The sequence below is a fragment of the Mesocricetus auratus genome, unplaced genomic scaffold (genome assembly GCF_017639785.1).
Source record: "Mesocricetus auratus isolate SY011 unplaced genomic scaffold, BCM_Maur_2.0 Super-Scaffold_100008, whole genome shotgun sequence".
NCBI classification, from domain to species: Eukaryota; Metazoa; Chordata; class Mammalia; order Rodentia; family Cricetidae; genus Mesocricetus; species Mesocricetus auratus.
In genome coordinates, this window is record NW_024429192.1 from 79,416,146 (window position 1) to 79,437,990 (window position 21,845).

General features: G+C 46.3%; 1 protein-coding gene across 3 annotated transcripts in view; it reads right to left on the bottom strand.

The window, feature by feature from the left end:
• The window catches only part of Card11 (caspase recruitment domain family member 11), a 124,009-nt gene that overhangs the window by 67,990 nt on the left and 34,174 nt on the right, over window positions 1-21,845 (bottom strand). The window contains exon 1 of one of the 3 annotated variants that reach the window (XM_021232971.2): window positions 2,677-2,837. The exons of the other annotated variants lie outside the window; for them this stretch is intronic. The gene's annotated coding sequence lies outside the window, so the exon portion shown is untranslated. Of the gene's footprint in view, window positions 1-2,676; window positions 2,838-21,845 lie in introns of those variants that run through there. 3 annotated transcript variants of the gene reach the window in all.

Here is a 21,845-nt window from a genome sequence, read left to right on the forward strand (position 1 = left end):
CTGTATTGTTTTGGAGGCTGTCGGTCCAGCCCGGCCTCGAACTCACAGAGATCCGCCTGCCTCTACCTCCCGAGTGCTGGGATTAAAGGCATGCACCACCACCGCCCGTGGCTCTTATATTTTCTTTATTGAAGTATTAGATCTATACTTTCATCCCAGCACTAGGGAGGCAGAGGCTGGTGGAGCTTTCTGAGTTTAATGCCAGCCTGGTCTATATATATAGTGAGTTCCAGGACGGCCAGAGCTACATAGGGAGGGAGAGGGGTGTAAACAGAAAACCACATCATCTTTTTGGTGTTCAATGTTTCCTCTACCTCAGCTGTGCTACAAACACATTACACAGACTCCAAACATGAGTGAGTAAACTTGGAACTCTATGCCCAGGGATCTCTTCTGACTTCTTGACCTGCAGATGAATGGCAGGAAGTCAGGTGGCAGTGTGTAGCCTTGCACGTGTGTGCCAGTGACACGATCCCATGCAATGAAACAAGAAGCACACCCTGGAGCTGTCAGTGAACTTGACGAGGTTTGGGGTTCTGGGACCTGTTCTTCCTGTCTCTGAGTCTTTCTACCTTTCTGTCTGGAGCATCAGTAAGTTCACCCAGTGAGCCAGGCTTGAAGGTTTCCAGTGAGCTCCAGGCTGGGCTTGACCTGGAAGTGTGTCAATGGAGGTGACTTTGAACTGTGCACCACAGTGTGACTTTGTGTGGCATGGGTGCACTGTGTGCTTAATTTAAAGGCACCTCTAAGCCCTGCTGGCTTTTTTATTTTTCTTTTATTCATGTGCACATGTCATGTGTGTGGAGGTCTGAGGTTGAAGTGGGGAATCACTCTCAATCTCTCTTCCACCTTACTCACTGAGGCAGGGTCCCTCAATCCATATGGCTGGCCTCTGTAGTTAGCTTGCTCCAGGCATTCTCCATGGCCACCATTTGTAGCTGGAATTATAAGTAGGTTGCTGTATCCACTAGCCTTTATGTGGTTCTGCATCTGAACTTTGACCCCTTGCTTATATGGCAATCACTTTAATTGCCTGAGCCATTTCCCCAGTCCCCAACATTTTTTTCGAGACAGGGTCCCCCTCTGTATCTAGGCTGGCCTGGAAATCACGAAGTCACCCAGGGTGGTCTCTAACTTGCAGTCTTCCTGTTTTAGCCTCCCAAGTTCTAGGACTATGTGTGAGGTGTGAGCCATCCATTACAGCAGCTCTGGTTGACTTTTCAACCCACTGGTCGGTTTAATCCCATAAAAGCCAACTGTGGTCTCTTGTCTCTGGTGAACAGAAGAGCTCATGGGGCTTCTGAAGTCTCTCTCACTCTCTTTTATGCATAAGTGTATGTGTGTACCTGTGTGTGAAGGTGAACAGGTGTATGTGTGAGTGTGCATAAGTGAATGAGTGTGAGAAAGTGTATGACTGTGTGAGTGTGTGTGTGTGTGTGTGTGTGTGTGTGTGTGAGAGAGAGAGAGAGAGAGAGAGAGAGAGAGAGAATGAGAGAGAGAGAGTTACTTCACCACACAAGAAGGCTAGCTGGTCATCGAGCTTCAAGGATCCTCCTGTCTCCACCTCCTGTCTTGTCTGAGCTGGGATTTCAGGAGGCACCATTTCTGGGTTTACTCTTTAAAGGGAGTTTTAGAAGATTGAGCTTGGGGCCTCATCCTTACAAGATAAGCGCTTTACCTACTCAGCCATCTCCTAGCCCCTTCTAAAGCCTCTACAAGCTGCATTTCCCCAAGACACCCCACAAGCCTCTAGCCCAGAGTTAAACATTTTGCTGAACCCCAACAGCTCCTAAGGCGGGGAATATCTTTGGGGTCCCCAATCTTGCTCTGGGATTTTGGGAAAGGGCCTATCCTGCACTTAGCTGATATGGCTTCAAGGGCAGGTGTTTCAGGGTGGCCTTGGGCATTTTGCTGGACAGCACCAACACCCCATCTCATACATACAAACATAAGCAACTCCCCACCTCCAGTGACTAGCTGGGTGCCACATTTCTGAGAGACACTTCTGGAAGCAAATATGACATACAACCTCTAATCTTCCCCAGAGGGGGCTGCAAACATCTCCAACCTTCCAGAAAACACACTCTGGGTACCAACCCTGCTTTTCAGCTGTGACGGTGTGCTCAGTCAGAAGAAACAAAACTCTGACTTGTGATAACAGGCACACTGGGAACATATTGTTCCCATGGAACATGGGGTTTTATGGGGAACCTTCTGTGTGTCAATTCTGGGCTCAGTACAAGCCCAGCCCAGTGTGATATAGGGGCCTTGGCAGTTGAGACTCCACATCCAATTTAGGAGGTTACAAAGTAAGGGGTCACACAAGGTGGTATGTGCCTGTCATCCCAACACTGGAGAGGAAGAGGCAGGGGGATTTCTGGTCAACCTGGGCTACACAGTGAGTCTCCACAGCAAAAACTTCAGGGCTAGAGGATGTATATAACTCAATGGTAGAAAGCTTGCCCAGCATGTACAAGGCTCTAGGCTCCATCCCAAGCACTGAGGGAGAAAAAGCAAGAATGGACATATTTGAAGGCTCCAAGCACACACACACACACACACACACACACACGTAAAAGGACCAGGCTTGGAGACCAACACTGGTAGACCTTGGACATAGTTCCTCCAGCTCTGTTCATGAGGGCCACAGAGGGATTGTGGGGGGAAGGTACTCACGGATTTTTACACCAGCTGTGTCCTGGGCCTGGCAGGGACATCTATCCAATTAGTCTCTCAAATTCCCTGTCCTCTGCTGTGGGGTTCAAGACACCAGGAAAGTGCTGATACTCGTAGGCTGCTGTAGCCTGCCCCGGAAGCCCACATGGCTGCTGCACTCTGAGGAGGCTGTCTCTATTTTTAGCAGGTGCAGAGGGAGGCTGTGGTGGGCTGTATACTTCTCTTTTTGTTTTATTCTGAGCAGAACCTGAAGACGGATGTGGTGATATAAGATCATCCTAGCCTCTGGGTTAAGGCAGGGGCATGGCAAGCTTGAGGCTAGCCTGGGCTACAGTGTGAGACTTTGCCTCCAAAACAGAAAAAGAAACAAGCAAACAAAAAAACCTAAGCCAGGTACATGACATTTGATCATAATACCAGTGCTGGGGTCGGGGAGGGACAGATGCCCTTATTTCACTGACTCGTCAGTTTAGCTAATCAGTTCTCTCCAGGTTCTCGGAGAGCTGGTGAGATGACTCAGTAAGTAAAGACACTGGCAGCACAAGTCTTTGAGGACCTGAACTTGATCCCCAGAACCTACATAAAGATTGAAGGACAAAACACAAGTGGTTGTTTGACCTCCACAGGAAAACCGTGGCACATGTGTCCATACACACATTATACACATAGATACACATAGACCTCTCTCTCTCTCTCACACACATCACATACACACAGACACACTTACACATCAAACATAGACATGCACACATCACCACACACATCTCACAAACACACAAGTAAACAACAAAACAAAAACAAAAACTCACAGAGTAGAAATAAGCCAGGGAGACACTTGACATTGCCCTCTGCCCTCTACATCCACATACACACAGTTCTGTATACACCAGTTTGCATGTGTGAACAAACATGTACGCACATGTATACTGCACACATATAACACACATGGGAGGCAGAGGCAGGTGGATTGAGATCAGCCTGGTCTACAGAGAGAGTTCCAGGACAGCCAAAGATACACAGAGAAACCCTGTCTCAGAAAACAAAAAACAAACAAACAAAAAACCAAACAACAACAACCAAACAAAACCCAAAAATCAACTGTTTAGATGATTGCCTAAGTGGAGTTTGTGGATGATTTGAACTCCTGGGTGGGGAAGAGGCTGCAGACCAGAAGGGGTTGTGTTCTATAAAGCTCTTGGGAGTGGGCATGGAGAACGGGGTGCATTAGCCATTGGTAGCAGAAAGGATGAAAGGAACAGGACAGGAGCATCTCTTACCCAGCATCCTTGGCAGCACTGCCCTTTGCACTGGCCCCTGTCACTCTTCCAGATCCTTATCCAGTCAACCAAGGACTCCAGCTATGAGGTAGCAGGGGCCTGGAACATCCCAGAAAAGAGGCATCTATCTACAGGTACACATAGTATGCTGCTCTTTTTCCCTCTTGACTTTGCCGTTAGTGGGCATGGAGTCCAAGGCACCCTAGACCCCCAACATCATCACCACCACTTCCTAGCACTCACTGGGTCCATTACGCATCAGTAGGTTGCTCCCCTTTGTTACTAAACAGTAGCTTGCTGATGCATGCATTACAATTATTTATTGGTTCATTTTTGTCAGTGGACATTTGGGGTTACTGTTTGACTGGAAAACTCACAGAAGTCTTCAAGTGAACACATGTTGACTTTTTTTTTGGAAACACACCATGTAGTGGGCCTGTCAATCACATGATGGATGTTGGCTAACCTCAGAGCATCTTACTTAAGTGTATCAGGCCTTCCCTGAACGGGTGGTAACTCTGGGTTCTTGACTCTTGTACTTCCCACTTCTTCTGACTTCCAGCCTTTCCCTCCACTGAACCTCTCATTTGGGGGCTGTGGTTTAAAAGTGAAATGCCTCCCATAGACTCACATGTTTCTATACTTTATCACCAGCTGGTGGCACTTTTGTGGAGACTTTAGGAGGCAGAGCCTCACTGGAGGAAGTGGGCCACTATGGGGTGGGCTCTGAGATTTTAAACCTAATCTCATTTCCTGTTCACTCTTTGTGTCCTGATTGACTGCAAAGATCAGCCTGTTCACTCTTGCCACCATGGCTGCCTCACCCAGATGGACCATATTCTAGTAACCTGTAAGTCTAAATAAGCTTTTCCCTACTTAAGTTTTTTCTTTTCAGGCATTTTGGTATAGGGAAGAGAACAGTAACCAATGCAGAGGTAGAATGGTATCTCTTCCTAAATTCAAGTCCACAAAGAATATGACCTTATCTGGAAATGGGTCCTTTCTAGACGTCATTATGATGAGGCCACACTGGACCTAGGCCCAATGACAGGTGTTTCTATTAAAAGAGGAAATGGCACAGACCCAGAGAAGGGAAATGAAGACACAGACAGAGACTGGATCAGGAGCCACCACAAGCTGAAATAGGAAATAGGGATATGACTCAGTGCAGAGAGCATCTGAGGACCTCAGTCTGGATTCCCATAACCCACATAAAGCCAGACATAGTTGTTTGTCCATGTAAACCCAGTATTGTGGAGCGTGGAGACAGAATTGCTGGGACTTGCTGGCCGCTAGCTCAGCTCCAGATTCAGCAACAAGTTTCTGTATCATAAGAATACGGTGGATGGTGATAGAGTAGGATTGCTGACATCCTCCTCTGGCTTCTATACACACACACACACACACACACACACACACACACCACATCACACACTCACTAAACAATAACAAGCAGGAAGAGGAGCCGCACATAGAGCTGCACGCCTGTAATCCTAGCCTGTGGGAGGCTGAGGCAGAAGAATCATGAGTTTGAGGCTAGTCTGAGCTATACAGGGAGACCCTGTAGCAAACAAATCAATAGAGCTGGAAAAGGCAGCATGGTTTGTCCCCCGAAGCCACCAACACCATGATTTTGAACCTCCACCTCCACGCTGTGAGAGAACCAATCCCTGTTGTTTTAATCGTTCTCATTGGCAGAGCAGAGAAAATTCCCCGGCTACATGGGAGGGTATATCCTGGGAACCTCTCAAGGAAGGTGCAATCTACTGACGGAATCCCACACAACAAACAGGTGACATTGGAGCACTTCTGGCGTGCTCATACCAAGGAGGCCTCCAATACAGCAAGAAAAATATTACCGGGAAAAGAACACTGTGGAACCCTCAAAGAAGCGTGAGGACCCAGAAACACAGCACCTTGTTTCACCTAGGGGCTGCTGGTTCAAACCTCAAGCTCCAAGCACCACAACACCCAAGCACTGGATACAAGCTCCATTTATGAGTGCGTGGAGTCTGTCCTGTTTAAACCCACCACAAGCCAACCCAAGGAACTCAGACGCATGCTGGCTCTGTTTGCCTTATTTATTTTCGCCTTGAAACTGTGATTCTAAACATCCGGGGCCCTTAACTGCTGACTCAGCTGCCTGAGCCCAAACTCATAAAATCCTATTTCAGAAAGGTCCAATGATTTTATTTTCTGACCATAAATATGAAATTTAATTAGCAGCTTGCTGCTAATGAAGTCACCACAAAAGCCAGAGTAGAGATGCAGAGAGTCACTTAAAGCAGGGCTCATCATCCTGTTAACTCTTTCACCTCCTCAATCCACCTGTCCCTGGCTGGGTCCTTCCTATGGCCACTTGTTGTGGTTAGCCAGAGACTGCAGAGGGGAAGTCTGTGGCCAGAAGATGAGGAATGGCTGCTCACTCAGGTTCTGTGACTCCATCTTGATTTTCTGGGTGTTTCTATGCACAGTGGCCATACATTGTGATGCTTAATTTTATATTTTGGCTTAGCTGAGCTAAGTGCTTCCTAGACAGCTGGGGAGGGGGCATAGTGACAAATGTGGGTATGAGCATTTATTTCCTATGGGTGAAGAACACCTGCTGTCAGCATAGGTCGGCCCCTTGGATCTATCCAGGGTGGTACACAGCAGGCCAGAACTGATAGTTAATTTTGACTGTCAGCATCCTGGCATTTAGAACCACCAATTACGTAAACTGAGGAAGGAGGCCCACCCTGGACATCTGCAGTATCATTCCATGGACTGAGGTCCCAAAAGCAAGCTAAGCACCAGCATTCATGTCCCTCTGCTTCCCAGTGGTAAGCGCAATGTGACTGTGCACCCTTGAAATGTGAGTCACAATAAACCCTTCCCTCTTAAGCTGCTTTTTATCGGGTGTTTTGTCCCTATGAGGGGACAAGTAAGTAATTCAGGAGGGCTTTCTCTCTCTTGTGCTGCACCTTCAACTTCTCCTACCCTTAGACTGCAAAGCCTTTGCACTCCAGGGCACCACTGGGTCCTCTTGCTCTCAGGCCTTTGGACTTGGAATGGGTCAGGCACTGGATTTTCAGATTCTGTAGCCTGCAGGGGGTGTGTCCCCAGACTTCTTGTACAAGTCAGTTCCTTAGCAATTTGTCTCAGTAAATCCTATTACTTCGGTTTCCCCAGCTGGTCCTGTCTGCCTTGTATGCCTGGTCTGTCTTGCATCTTCTCTGCATAACCCTTGTAAAGGAGTGCTGATTGGGGGGCAGTAGGGAGAGACCAGGCATAATGCAGTGTGGCTGCAAAGGAGCTTGAAGAAAACCCAGCAGACCGCTGGGAGATGCTAGATGGGAGCTGAGGAACAAAGAGCTGGGTCCACTCTGCCCTGCCATTGATGGGATGTGAAGCTGTGGGGGGAGAGGCACCTGCTTGCATTTCTAGTGTGGATGTTTTGGTTCTTCTGCTCATGGCCCAGAAGGTCAGCAGGAATATGCAAGCTCGCCTCTGTACCTCAAAACATACTCTGTTCCTCCAGCCATGCCTGCCTTCAGCCTCTACACAAACCAGGGATGATGACACAGCGAGCAGGATGTAAATGCATTTCCTAAGCACAAGTCTGGACTTTCACTATCATCATCCTTCTGTGTGCTCATTGTTAAATGAGTACAGGGATAGGGGGTGTGGCTTAGCAGTAGAGCTTCTGCCTAGAACCCCATTGAGGGGCTGGGGGTGTGGTTCAGTGGTACAGTGCCTACCTAGCATGTGCAAGGCAGTGAGTTTTGTTCTGTCACCAAAACCCAACAAACCAACCAAAAACACACAAATAAAAATTTCCAGCATCAAGAATTAACTAACTTCTATGCTTGAGAGGCAGAAGCAGGAAGACTGAGCACCAGGATAGCCTGGGCTAGACAGCAAGACTTTGTCTCAAGGATCATACAAACAAACAACCAGATTGTTTGCAAGAAGATGAAGTTAAGACTCAATTGTGAATCTCTCAAACAAGCCAGAGAAAATCAAGTTCACAAGGTTACTGCTGACTTAAATCTGGTCCCCCAAAACATCTTCACACATGGGGTCATTTGCATGACTGTGTTTGAAATCCTTGCCTGCTCAGATGGCATGAGGATGTGTCATTAACTGTGCAGAGGTTATTTCTGGACACTCAATCTTTTGTGCTGTGTACATCCATTGAGAACAGTGAACATGATTAGACGTGAGGAGGGCACAGAGTCCGCAGCATGGCACTGTAGAATTTGCAGTCAGAGCACATACCATTACATCCTAGAAAAAAGCTTATGGTGGAAAGTAATAGAGTTTTTGAGGGATTTAAAAAATCAGAAGCTTACTGCATTTGGAGTTTGGCTCCTGAACAAGAAAGAAGAGCCTGGGTTTTGACCCCTTGAGGCTCTGCAAGAATTTTCCTGGGTCAGTACCGACATGACTGAGGTGCTGTAGCCTGAATGCCTTCAGGCATGGCTGTTAGTTCAACGGGTACAGCTGGTGGAAACATCAAATGTTTGGAAGAAAAATGAGCTTTTGAAAACCATTCCCGTTTCTCTTCACTTTCTGGGTTTAGTGCCCCATGCAAACCCTTCTCACAGACTCAAATACCTTGTGAAGCAAAGTGGGCTGCAGCATCAGCACAAACATGAGCTCCAGATCCAGCACCAGCACCAGAACCATCATCAGCATCATTACCAATATCATCATCATCATCAGTACCAACATCAGTATCAGCAACATTACTACCATCATCAGCATCAACATCATTACCAACATCTCCATCAGCTTTAGTTAGCATCAGCACCATAATCAACATCAGTATCATCACTAGCACCCTCATCAACATCAGCATCATCACCAACATCTCCACCAACTTTAGCACTGGCTCCATCATCAACATCAGTATCATCACCAACATCAGCATCATCACTAACATTCCCATCAGCTTCAGCATTTGCACCATCATCAGCATCAGTACCAGCATCAGCATCAATGTCAATATCAGCATCACCTGGAATTGGCTTACAGCTTCTCAAGCCTGCCTGGATATTTTGAATCCAACCATAAGAATGTAATGTTAGAAAGTAGCCTCAGATGCCTGAAAGTCAGCTCCATGGTTAAGAGTATGGACTGTTCTTCCAGAAGATCTGGGTTCGATTCTGAGCACTCATGTGGTGGCTCACAACCATCTGCAACTCCAGTTCCAGGGGATCCAAGACCTTCTTCTTGCCTCCACTGGAACTAGGTACACAGTTATATACGCAAGCAAAACACCAGTACACAGATTGAAAAGCAAATCTTAAAAGAACATTAGCTTCTGCCTAAGCCACAGGGTAGCAGCAGTCTTCTCTCGCCCTCTCACACATACTGACGGGCATTGTACTGAGGCACTGTGACTCCCTACCTAACAGTCAGTCAGGCGGGGATCTCTCACCTGAGCAGTAAGTTAGTCAATTCCCTTTGATCTTAGCTTGCCAGTGAAAAAATATTTAAAGTAACTAATGGAACAAAGTATTTATTTTGGCTCACAGTCTGAGGGTACACATCCAACATGGCAGGGGCATGAGGGAGCTGCTCACATTGCATCCACAGTCAGGAAGCAGAGAGAGAGATGCTGGTGTTTAGCTCACTTTCTTCTTTTTATTCAGTCTGAGACACAGCCCAAGAAATGGTGTTGCCCACTTCATGGTGGGGATTCCCGCCTCAACAATCCTAATACACATAATTACACACACACACACACACACACACACACACACACACACACACACACACACAGAATTTTGTCTCCTGGGGGATTCTAAATCAGTCAAGTTGACAATGAAAATGATCACAGTAACAGATGGTGGCCTCCAACTTTCTGTCCTCCTGCCCCAGCTTCTTCTCAAGTGCTGGGGTGATAGGCATGTGCCACCACACCCCACTGAGGGACATTGCTCAGGCTGAAGAAAAATGATACTGGATGAAGCTTTGATATGCATGAACTGCTGAAGAGTTTTGATACAGAAGGTATTGAGTTAACAAACTAAAGCCAAAATAATAATGAATTATGCAGGGTATAATAGAGGTAGAAATCAGTCAGAAGACAATACCCCAAAGGATGACAGAGGGTTAATGAAATGGATGTGATTGTAAGAGTCTACAGAATATGTGAAGTCATATAACATTATTACAAAATAGTCTAGGGTAACTTAAAGACCCACTTTAAAAGCCACAGAAGAACAATGAGTGCACAGAGATAAAACACAGACAGGATAACAAGCCAGTGGAGGGATGCAAACAGAGCGTCAGAAAGGTCCAGGGATGCCCGCAGAAAGCAAGAAATGTCTGGCCTCATTGATAAAACGCTGTTGCCCAAGCATGAGGACCTGAGTTCAGATCTCCAGAACTCATGTTTAAATAAGCCAGGTGCAGTGGTTCAGGTCTATAATCAAAGGGCCAAGAGTTGGTGGGGAGGAGGCAAGAGGATCCTTGGTGGTTACTGGCCAGTCAGTCTAGTTGACTAGCTGAGCTTTGGTTTCAGTGAGAGATCCTGTCTCAAAAAATAAGGTATAGAACAATAGAGAAAGATACCTGATGGTGATTACTGGCCTCTACACACACACATGTGTGCATGTACACAGACACATGCACCACACAAAAAGAAAGAAAGGGAAAATGGAACAAGGAGATATGCCAGAAAGATAACACACATAAACGGCAGAGGTTAGCAGGTGAGGGGGTAGCAGGTTGAACATGAAAACTCTAAGATGGCCAGAGTGGATTAAAAGATTTTGTGTGTGTGTTGCTGATTACAACACACACACACACACACACACACACACACACACACACACACACACACACACACACACATTCAATATAAAGACCCAGAGAAAGAAGCTAGAAAGATGACTCAGCTCAGCAGTTAAGAGCACTGGTTGCTCTTGCAAGAGAACCTGAGTTCAGTTCCCAGCACCCACATGGTGACTCACAACTATCTGTAATTCCAATCCCAGGGATCCAATGCTCTCTTCTGGCCTCCATGGGTACTGCATGCACTTAGCATACAGACATACACACAAGCAAAACTCTCTCTCTCTCTCTCTCTCTCTCTCTCTCTCTCTCATACACACACACACACACACATTTTTTAAAAATTATCTAAGACCCATAGAAAATAAACAGAGGGAAACACTGTGCACACACAAAAAAGTGACTGTAGTAAAATAGTAAAAAGCAGACAAGAAGGCACTTCCAACTGTAAGAAGGGCACTTCACAGACACACAACCAATTCACATCAAGAGAAAAGAATCTGAGACAGGTGTTCCAGCCAGAGGTACACAGCTCAGGCAGCAGAATAACCGAAAGAGAAAGTCTGCCTACATATCTGCCTCTCTCCCTCTCTACCCCCTTCTTTTCTTCTTCTTAATGGATAGAGTGGTGTGTGTGTGTGTGTGTGTGTGCGCGCGCACGTGTGCGTGTGCGTGTGTATGTGTGTGTGTGTGTGTTCATGCATGTGGAGGTCAGAGGTCAACCTTGGGTTCTGTTCTTTAGGTACGGTCCCTTTTACTTCCTGAGATGGGGTCTCTCACTGGCCCAGATCTCATCCATTTGCTTCAGCTTGCCAGCTTGTTAGACCCAGTGATCTGCTGTCTCCTAAAGGAGGATACTATGCCCATGTTTTTCTTAATGTGGGTACTGAGGATTGAACTTGGGTCCTTGTGCTTGTAAAACACTTGACTAACTGCATTATTTTCCTAGTTCAAGAATCTGTCTTTATATTGTTTTTTAGCAGTCTGTTCAACTGCCTACATGAAGCTTTGTGGTCTTTTTGCCCAGTATTTATCCATTTCAATAGTCCTCTTTTGCTAAACATTAGGACTTGTAGATAAAAAGCAAGGCCATGGAAGATCAGAATAATACTGGCAATCACCTGAACTGGACAGTCAAAAAACACAGCAGCCAGAACTGCAGGGTCCCTGAAGACTCCTTTATTATTTTTTATCATTCAATGCCTCCATGTGTATGTGTTTGTGTGTGATGTGTGTGTGTGTGTGTGTGTGTGTGTGTGCAAGAATGGTATGTAAGTGTGGGAGGTAGAAGACAACTTCAAGTTGTGACAGTCTATTGTTTATGGCTATACATGCTAATTAGCTGGATCCTGTCTCTTGTTTGCTGCTGTGTTTGCCTGGCTAACTGGTTCTTGGGCTCCCCAGGATGCTCCTGTCTCTGCCTCCCATTTTTCCATAGGAGCACTGGAATTACTGAATCCAGCTTTACATAGGTACTGGGATTTGAACACAAGTTCTCATGTTTGCCATCAGTAGACTGCAAAAATTCATTTGGCAAAATTCAGTATCCATTTGTTTTGTAGCTGTTTCCTATGAACTAAAATATTCTCTCCTAAAAGGAGGAGGGAGACTCTGTAAGTATCAGGAAGTAAGCCAAACCCACACGTCTCAAGAAGTTCCTGAAACTTACAGAATTCACAAGTTACATTGTATGTAAATTCCCATGGTTATATAAACAATAACAATTGATGATAGACAGGATACTCTCCAATGGAGCAACCTGCAAGACATACAGGGAGCTCCAGGAATGCAGCTCTCCTCAGGTTTTTTTCTGTGCTGAGGTGTATTTTTTTCTGATGAAGCTGTCCTTGAGTTAACCATGTTCTGTAAGTAACCCCTTACTCATACTTCTGTAAATAATCCCAATAAACTTTAGACCTGAGTAGGATAGTTTCTTTGGTCTGTCATTGGTGCCCTATCTGGGTGAATAGAGATTTGTTCATGTGTTCCCAGGAAGCATTGCATAGCACCACACATATTTAAACCTCTCAGGAACTTAGTGAGAATGGGGTTGTCCTCCAACCAATAACCACTTTCCTATGCTGGGCAAGTTGGTGTATGCCTAGAACACCAGTATGGGGTGGCTGAAGCAGGGGGATTATGAGTTTGAGGCCAGGCTGAACTACATAGTGAATTCAAGACCATCCTGTCAGAAAGTCAGTATACTCATGCTAATCCATTTTATTCAGCATACTAGAGTTCCAAGTCAATCTATAAAAGCAAGAAAAAGAAATAAGGAGGGTAAAATTTGGAAAGAAAGAGTATGACTGTCGTAATTTGCAGACAATACAATTACCTAAGACTCTAAAATGGGTTACAGAAAAATCTAGAACCAAGAGGAATCAATTAATAATAACTAACAACAAATATTCACAAAGTTAGCAAAGTTACAGGACAGAAGATCAATATGTAAAACTCAACAAAACCTGACATATAAAAACATAAAATGCTTAGGATTTAAATGTATTAGAGATATGAGAAATATCCACATTGAAAATACAAAGATATGTCAAGAAAAGCTTAGGCGCCTTAAACCAAATGGACGGATATACCATGTCCATGGACTGCAAGATTGCTCAGCATCATTAAGAGAACACCTTCCAATGATCTGGAGCTTCAATAAATTCCAGTCAAATCCCAGTTAGGCTTTCTGGTGGGGTGTTAGCAAAGGAATTCTTAAACATATACAGAAAAGCAAGAGGTTAGGAGAGATGGTTCAGTCGTTAAGAGTTCTTGCTCTGTAAGCATGAGGACTGGAGTCTGAATCTGCAGGGCTCATGTGTGGGCGTGGCTTGGCATGGCTACACTGGGCAGAATGTCCAGCACTGTTGGGGTGAGTGGAAACAGGCAGATCTCTGGAGCTTGCCGACCTGCCAGTCAAGCCAAAATGAGACTTCTGGTTCAGTGAGAACTGGTCTCAGTACAAAAAGGCAGAGTGTGATGGAGGAAGACACCGGCATCTGCTCTGGCCTGCGCATTGGTGTGAACCTACACACTCATATGTGTGTGCCACCACAAAGCACATAAAAGTGAAAGACAGGCGAGGGACTCTGAATAGCCAGAGGGATAAAAGGGAGGGACTTATGTGACTCCTTTTCAAGGGTTGCTGTGATGTCACACAGATCAAGAAATAGTGAGTGTAGTTTGGGGGTCAAGCTAAGTAGTAAGTGGATAAAGCAGATGGAAAAGCCATTATCAGTGATTACGGTGAGTCTGAAAGCAGATCTACATTTATAGAGTGGACTAATTTCGACAAGGGCAACCAAGATAATTTGGTAGCCAGAGTAGTCTTTCAAACCCAGAGTTGCAGCAAGCAAGCAGATATCTACAGGGGAAAGTGACCCTCACTCAATTCCCACCTCATACTGGACGCAAAGCAGTCCAGTAGGAAGATTGAAGGCTTTTGGTTCTGGTGTGTGTGCAAAAGTGTATAGCTTATGTATGCATTTGTGTGTGAGTGTGTACACATGTATGTGCATGTGTGTGGAGGATGATGTCAGCATTTGGGTGTCTTCATCAATCTGTCACCACTTTATGTATTAAATTTAAGGTCAATTTTATTTTATTTTACTTGCATGACTGTTTTGCCTGATTGAATGTATGTGAACCATGTGTATGTCTGGTGCCCATGAAGGTGAGAGGAGGGTGTTGGACCCACTGAAACTGGACTTATAGATGAACCATCATGTGTGTGCTGGGAACGGAACCTGGACTCTCTCTAAGAGCAACAAGTGCTCTTAACCACATCATGCCATCTCTTCAGCTTCCATTTTGTATTTTAAAAAGACTTTCAATTCTTCAGTTTTATGCATGATATACGTAAGTGCAGTTGCATGCAGAGGTCAGAGAAGGGTGTTGGATCCCCTGGAGCTGGAGTTACAAGTGTTTGTGAGCTGCTCAATGTGGGTACTTGGAATTGAACTTGGGACCTCTGCAAGAGCTGTATGTGCTTTTAACCAATGAGTCACACCCCACCCCCAGCACAATCTCTTTATTTTTTAAGGCAGGGTGTGTCACTGAACCCAGAGCTCACCAATTGGCTAGGCTGGTTGGTCAATGAGCTCTGAGGATCCACTTGTCTCTGCTTCCCCAGAGCTGAAGTTACAGACCTGGGCTGCCAAATCCAGCTTTTCCCTGGCTGCTAAGAATCCCAGCTCAGGTCCCCACACTTGCAAGCACTTGATGTACAGAGCCATCTCCTTAGCAGCCGCAGATTGCAGACTTAGAAGTCAAACTCAAAGCTGTAATTTTCCAGGAAGACAATGTAAGACTTTAATTGTATTTTTGAGATGAGGTCTCACTATGTGGCCCAGGCTGGTTTCCACCTCTCTGTCCACCTGCCTGACCCCCTGAATGCTGGTATTACAGGTGTATACATCATCACATCTGCCATAAAACAACCTCTATAACACAAGGTTGGCGAAGATTATTTCAGAACACTCCAGAAAGCACTAAGCTGCAAATTGGGGAAGAAATTCATCAAAATAAGCAACTGCATATCAGAAATGTTAATAATAATATGAGCAGGTAAGTCATACACGTGGAGAAAAATAGTTTCAAGACATATAGCTGACAAAATATTGTTCACATAAAAGCTTTAAGAATGAATAGCCCAATAAAAAGTGTGGTAAGCTTTAAACAGGCATTTCAGAAAAGAAGAGACACAAATGGCCTATAAATGCAAGAGAAAATGCTCCATGTCATTTGTCACTGGGCCATGCAAATTGAAACGCCAATGAGGATGCTGGTGAGACAGCTCAGTGGGGGAAATGCTTGCTGTGCAAGATGAAGGTCTGAGTTCAAATCCTCAGAGCCCATGATAGTCTGCATCTGTAATCCCAGTGCTCCTCCAGTGAGCGGGGAGGTGGAGACCAATGAGTCCCTGGAAGCTCTTGGGCCAGCAGGTTGGTGTATGCCACCGCAAACAAGAGACACAGCCTCAAAGTGGAAAGTAAGGACCAGCACACAGGTCGTCCTGTGACCTTCACTGCATCCACAGTCCCACCTTCACTGCATCCACAGTCCCTCTTCTCTGTCTCTGTCTCTGTCTCTCTCTGTCTGTCTCTTTCTCTCTCTCTCACACACACACACCACACACACATACACACATACACACACACCACACACATACACACCACACACACAGACACACTCACCACACACACACATCACACACACACACATCTGATAGGATGGTGAATATTTACAGCTCCAGTGTATGAGGTATGTGACCACTGAAACAGTCACACAGAACAAGGGTGGAGAAGGTGTCAAACAACCAGCTGTTTGGGAAGCTGAACAACCTGATCCCCGTGACTCAGTGGACACTTGGGGTTCTAAGACTCAAGAGCCTGTGAATTAAACAAGTACATTTACTGCAACTGAACACGTGTGCTTGTGGGTACATGTCCATGACACGCATGCGGAGTCAGAGGACAGCTCTGTGCCTGTTCTCTCCTTCCACCCTTACATGGGTTCCAGAGATTGAATTCAGGTCATTGGACTTGAAGGACAAGCACCATCACCTGCTGGGCCATTTCACTGGCCCCCATTTAAAAAAAATTTTGTGACAGGGCCTCACGTAGTCCAGGTTGGTTTCCAATTTGCTATGTGGTTGAGGATGACTTTGGTTGTCTGGTCCTCCTGCCTCCACCCCCTTATGGCTGGGGTGGCAGGCTTGCATGGCCACCCCTGGTTCATGCAGCTCTGGTGATGGAACCAGGGCTTCCTTCATGCTAATCTGCTCTATGCCCTATACCAACTGATTTCAACCTCAGTGCAACTGTAGGGACATACTTGGGAAAAATGAAGACATATCTATGAACCGGGAAGTGTGCATGAATACCTAAATGGCTCCACCCATAACATCTACCCACCAGAGGGCAGATCAGCACATCGTGGCAACAGAATTCTAATAAAAATGAGAGAAGCAGGGGTATGAACAGCAGCATGGAAGACTCAAAACAGCTGAAAGAACTGTCATCCTGCCTCTCAGGAGGCTGAGGCAGGGGGATTGAGAGTGTTAAGGCCCACCAGGACTACATGGTAAGATCTCATCTCAAAAAACAGAGAGGAAGGAGGGGGTGGAGCAAGAAGAGAAGATGGAGAGGGTAGTGGGGACCGGGAGACATAGTTGGAGGAAGGGGCGACGACCTTGTGCTATGTCTACACCTCTCCCTCCTCCTCTTCACCCCTCTATTCCCTGTCCCCTGCTCCCCTTCTTCTCCTTTTTTGTGTGGCCCTGCCTGTCTCCTTATACTCAGGCACATGCTAGTGGGAGGAGACCCACAGAGGACAGGCCCAGGTAGGAGGAATCAAGGTTTCCAGCCCCAAGACCCGCTGCGCCCTCTCCTGGCAACCACAGTCATTGCCAGCTTGGGACAGCAGCTGAGAAGCAAGCTGAAAAGAGCTGCCTTCAACTGGCATGGATGATGCAGGTGTAGACACTGGCTCCACCCAAACTGCAGGTAGGAGATCTAATTAAGTGACAGTTGTTGCTTCATGGCGGGTGACTTTTATAGAGCACACAGCCACAACCTTGACGTTCCTTGGCAAAACGCCACCCTTTCTGGGCCGTTTCCCCCTCCCTGTAAAGGGTCAGATTTAAACACTATAGAGAGCATTTGGGCTCGGCAGATGAATCCTTCCAGTAGCATCAATTATTTTCTTGACTTCATAATACAGCATAACACAGATTTGTTTGTTCAATTGACTAAAATTACCTAAAAAAACACAAGGAGTTTCTTGACAATAGTCCAGCTGGGATCTTGTTGAATGTAGATTCTGGCACAGCAGGGCGGAACTGGGGCCTGGGAACCTGTATTTCATTAGACTAAGAGTTCTCTTCTTTTCTTCCCTCCACCACTGGAGATGGGGTCTCGTGCAGCCCAGGCTAACTTTCAGTCTGCTAGGTAGCTGAGGGTAACCTTGATCCTTTATCCAGTATGTATGCTGGCATTACAGGTGTGTGCACCACACCTGGTTTATGCTGTGCTGGTCCTAGGACCCAGAGTTTTGTGCATTCTGGGAAAGCATTCCACCCACTGAGCTACACTCCAAACTGGGAATCTACATTTTGAATCTGGTCCATTGTTGGATGGTAATATTTGGAGTAACATGTCTTCTTGTCTGTCACCTGAGACTACTATTACCTTTGGGGCTAAACATGTAAAGGCACTATATATAAATCCCTTGTTTTCTTATTCTGTGGGTGGAATTGGCAGGTGCTCTACCACTGGATCATATCTTATCCCCTTACTGGGGAAGTCTAGGCAGGTGCTATACCACTGAGCCACACCCAAGCCCCTCACTGGGGGATTCTAGGCAGGGGCTCTACCATCTGAGCCACACCCCAGCACCTCACTGGGGGGGGGTCTAGGCAGATGCTGTACCACTGAAGGATTCTAGTTAAGTTATCCACTGCCTAGCCAAAGGCCCTCTTACTCTTACTAAGTAAATACTCTATCACTGAGTTACATTTCCATTAAGAGTGTTTGTGTGTGTGTATGTGTGTGTGTGTACACCAGACCTAGAATTGCCTATGCAGTACAGACTGACTTTGAACTTGTAATCCTCCTGCCTTAGGAGGAGGCTGGGAGGAGTGTGTACTACACACTCAGTTTCATTTCATCCTTCAAATGACTCTGAAAGGAAGGTACTGGGACCATTTGAATTTTGTGGATTAGAGAGCTACCATCTGGAGTGGTTGGGTGACCTGTCTCAGGTCTGATGAGTAATGGATGGCCAGGGTCTGCATCACAGCCAGTTAATTTGCCATTCATTTTCCTACTGCCTCAATGGAGGGCCAAGTGACATACGATTAACCATAACTGGAAATATTTTATGTGTATGGTGTGTGTGTGTGTGTGTGTGTGTGTGTGTGTGTGTGCAGGCATGCACATGATACCATATGAATATGGAGGTCAGAGAACAATCTTGGGTGTGGATCCTCAACTTTACCGTGTTTGAGGCAGCATCTCTTTATAGTTCACTACAGTACATGTGGGGCCAACCAGCCCACAAGCTCTCAGGAATTCTCATCTTGCCACAGGAGCACTGTGATTATAGAGGCACGCTTCCACATCCAGCTGTACATGGGTCTTAGGGATCCGAACTCAGCTCCTCACATCTTCACTTTACTCACTGAGCCATCTCCCCAGCTTCTCATCTTCTTAAAAAAAACCTAATCTTTCATGTCTGCAGTTGGGCAGCTGGAAATAAAAATTCATCCTAGAAAGATGAACGGGAAACTCAGCCACACACCACAAACGAGAAGGCAGAGTTCCCAGAGACTAGGGCAATGATTTCCGGTTTCCCAGCACTGGTCCTGATCCATCCACAGCATTCTACTGCTAATGCTTAATTCCTTCTGCCAGTAATAACTGACATACCTTGATACCTAGTTACTGTCAGCTCCCTTCAGGTGTCTGGATTCCAGTTTCTCCTCTGCATCTCAGTCTCGATCAGCTTATTTAACCAGGACAACTCCATTTGGCTCCCACTGCAAGGACATCAGGCGAGTGGTGACAGGATGACAGTAATGGACGGTGGCTGACAAGACCGGGAGTGTGGCACAAAATATGGGCAGCCATGGGGAAAGATGGGGAAAGTGCAATAAAAGACACACCATCTCCACTTAAGTAATGCTCAGGTCACATCACAGGGCAATAAAACGAGGTCACACACAGTTGGGGCTGATGCGCCATCCTTAACACACTTGTTTCTGTAGCTGACACGGGGATCCATTTAATCACAGCTCTAACACCACACGCTTCCTCTTCCAGGGAATGAGTCAAGCGTGGCTCGCTAACCCCCAGAGTATATTTCAGAAGTTATAAGGAATTTTTTCCACCTTAGTTTCTCCAGTGTTTTATTCCTTTGCAGTACTTGGGACAGAACTCAGGGCCTTGCACATGCTAGGCAAGTGCTTATCACTGAGCCACACCCTAGCCCCTCACTGGGGGATTCTAGGCAGGTTCTCTACCACTGAGCCACATCTGTGCTCCTCACTGGAGATTCTATGCAGGTACTCTACCACTGAGCCACACCCCAGGCCCTCACTGGGGAATTCTAGACAGGTGCTCTACCACTGAGCCACATCTGTGCTCTTCACTGGGGATTCTAGGTAGGTGCTCTACCACTGAGCCACACCCTAGCCCCTCACTGGGGGATTCTAGGCAGGGGCTATACCACTGAGCCACATCTGTGCTCCTCACTGGGGGATTCTAGGCAGGTGCTCTACCGCTGAGCCACACCCTAGCCCCTCACTGGGGGAGTCTAGGCAGGTGCTCTACCACTGAGCCTCACCTGTGCTCCTCACTGTGGTAGGCAAGGGATCTACTGTTGAGTTCCAACGTTTGGTTTTTATTTTGAATCAGTGTCTTCCTAGGCATCTGTTCTAGCCTGGAACTCAAATCCTCCTGCTTCAGCATCCTGAGTTCTACATCACAGATGTGCACTGCTATGCCTGACTCACAGAGCTTTTTCAAACCAGTAAGTTCAATAATACCCATGTGAAAACAGGATTTTCTAAAGAGGTTGTTCTTTCCTCTATGATAGCTCATGCTCCTCTGGGCTGGTTGAGGTCAGTCTGTAGCAATTTTCATTCTGCCTTGTGGAATCACTCCCATGGCCTCTGGTCAGTCACCTTGCTTGGTGGTTGGTCACATGAGTGCTCATGTGTCAGTCCCTTGCCTCTCAGGCCCCAGTGTTCCATCCACTCTAGGAAGCCACGTGTGGTGCTGATGTATATTCAGCAGGGTATGGAGTTCCAGACCAGCTTGAGCTACATAGTGAGTTCAAAGCCAGCCTGGACTACATGGGAATCTCTCTCTCATAAAACCAAGACAGTGAAGTCTTTCCCAGTAGTCAGAAATTTCTGAGTCCACTGACTCTCTGGGGGTTACTTCTAGAATGATGTTGGCATGTGTATGGGTGCATGCCTATGTACAGGTGCCCATGCGGAGACCAGAGACTAACTTTGGTAGTCTTTCTTGATCATTCTTTACTTTATTCTCCGAGACAGGTCCTCTCCATCAAACCCAGAGGTCACCAATAGAGCTTGTCTAGCTGGCCCACCTGCTCAGGAGATGCTGTGTCTACCTTCTGAGGACGGAATTACACGTGGGCTGCCGTGCTCACTCGACATTTACATGGATGCAGGGGATCCAAACTCTGGTTCTCATGATTGTATGGCAGGTGATTCACCCACGGAGCTATCTCTCCAGGTCCAGAATAATGTTCCCGTGTGAGTGCAAGCATGCGTGTGGGGATTGAGTATGACCTCAGGTGTGAGTGTGGGTACGCATGTAGAGGTCAGAGATGACTTGAGACAGGATCTTGTTATGTAGCATAGGCTAGCCTCTTCAGGCATGGGGCTTTGCCCTTTATCTTGTTTGAGGTATGCTCTCTTGTCTGCTAGGCTAGCTGGCGTGTGAGTCAGTCTTCTACATTTTCTCATTTGTGAATGAGGACACAATGTTTACCCATCAAGGTTATGCAGGGCTTCGAAAAGTTTCCTGGCAGCAAATCAATGGTTGGAGAAGTCAGTGACAAGACATTGCTGGGTATGGATGGAGGAGGGGCGTTTGAGGCTATATACCTAGTTAAAAGCTATTGACAGTTAATGAGGGAGGGAGAATCATTTTTCTTTTGTGATGTAGCCACTGTTGACTTGTCCATGAGCCAGTAAACAATCCCATACCTATGTGGGCAACTGTAATTAAACACAACAAGAAAGGCATGAGAGTAGAGTGGGAGGGATGTGTTGGGAATGTGCTTTCAGAAGTGGGAAGGGGCCGAGAGAGGAGGAAGGTGCATATAATCAAAAGACATATGCATAAGTATGAAACTATCAGAAAGTAAACAACTTAAAAATTACATTTATTTTTATTTACATGTATGTGTGTCTATTGATATGTTCAGTACGTGTGTGTAGTTCTGGCAGAGGCCAGTTACAGACCATTGTGAGCTGCCTGATGTGGGTGCTGGGAACTGACCCTGGGTCCTGTGCAAGAGCAACCAGTGCTCTTAATGCTGATCCATGCTGCAAAACCTCAAGATTATCAT